The sequence below is a fragment of the Chionomys nivalis genome, chromosome 7 (assembly GCF_950005125.1).
Source record: "Chionomys nivalis chromosome 7, mChiNiv1.1, whole genome shotgun sequence".
NCBI classification, from domain to species: Eukaryota; Metazoa; Chordata; class Mammalia; order Rodentia; family Cricetidae; genus Chionomys; species Chionomys nivalis.
Window position 1 is genome coordinate 100,753,758 of NC_080092.1, and position 1,511 is coordinate 100,755,268.

The 1,511-nt window shown below is 53.4% G+C and overlaps 1 non-coding gene across 1 annotated transcript; it reads left to right on the top strand.

Moving 5' to 3' along the window:
- Positions 1-104, top strand: LOC130878847 (U6 spliceosomal RNA). Its single transcript, XR_009057468.1, has one exon. It is a non-coding gene; the product is annotated as a U6 spliceosomal RNA (small nuclear RNA).
- Positions 105-1,511: the final 1,407 nt, after the last annotated feature.

The window sequence follows — 1,511 nt, forward strand, 5'->3', positions numbered from 1 at the left end:
GTGCCCACTTCGGTGGCACAGACACTAAAACTGGAGTGATACAGAGATGAGCAGGTCCCTTGCACACAGATGACGTACACATTCACAAAGCATTCCACAGTTAGACAGAGAGAGGGAGGGAGCCCCTCGTGGTCCATAGTTCTGGAGCCTTCTTAGCAGGACTCGCTTCAGGCTGTCCCCAGCTGGATTGGGCAGGCTAATCAGTTCCCTGGGAGCTAATTTTGTTGTCTGTGATAGGGCTGGTACTGGCCAGACGGCCTCAACGCAGACATGGCTGTGTCCTGCCTATGGCTATAGAGAGTCAGCGGCAGCTGTCCATCTCCTGCTTTCAAACGTCAGCATTCTCAACCAGGAAGAGCCCCAACATCACCCTCCCCTTTTCCTCCGGAGTAAAAACTACATCTCCCATCTTTTTCTACAGCTATATGTAGCTGTTGAACTGAGTGGGGTTTTTTGCTTTGTTTTGTTTTTCTTAGACAGGGTTTCTCCGTAACAGAGTCCTGGTTGTTCTGGAACTCGCTTTGCCTTGAACTCACAGATCTGCCTGCCTCTGCCTCCCGAGTGCTGGGATTAAAGGTGTGCACCACCATGCCCTGTGTGAAGCTGAGTTTTGACCAAGATGGCTAACATGTAGTGACGAGCATCTTAAACATGGAGCTGTGCCTTTTCTCTCTTCCTGCTGGTTGGACTGTAGATGGAAGGCTGGCGTGTTAGCATCCTTTTTATTATGAGAAGGAAGCCATATTTGAGAGCAGCAGACACACACCGCATCTCAGGGTTTTCCAATCACAAAACCCCTACCCCCTTCCTCATCCATGACTCCACTCTTCAATTCTCTGGGACAAGACCCCCAACCCCGTTCTGCCGGGATGCCCTTTAAGGGTCCCTGCAGCCCTGAGGGACCCTTAGACTCCCTGAGCCACAATCTCCTACAGTTTGATGTCCTTGCTGGGTCAGGCCTTCTAACAGCATGGAACACTCACCCCAGTCTGCAATTATGTAATTATTGCGGGTTTATTTGGCTGCTGCCTTCCCGGGACTGTCATCCAGATGATGGCAGAGCTCCTGCCTGGGTGTCCAGTACAGTGTCCCCAGCATCCACAGGTCTGGGCACAAGAAGGCATCGCCATTTGTCCTCAGCTCCCAGGCCACAGACCCAGAGCCCTGCCCACCTCCCCTTGCAGCCTCCCGCGCTGCCCTGTTCATGTTGATACCAAAGCCTTCCTGCAGCAGCCCCAGCCCCAGCCCGGCATGGGCATCTGACTCTGGTTTCAGATATGGGGAAAGAGTGGAATATTGACCCCCACACACACTTCCCAGTTCTCTTCAGGGAGACTGTTTGGCAGGGGTGAGAGACTCCTGGAGAGCTACCGCCCTGCCCTGAGTGACACGGGATCCACTTAGAAGTCAGCGAACACACTGTCGTCCCGGTACATGTAGGACAGACGACCAGCCCTACAGAGAAAGCCCCAGGGGCCACAGCAACAACCACAGACCCAGACTAGACACTT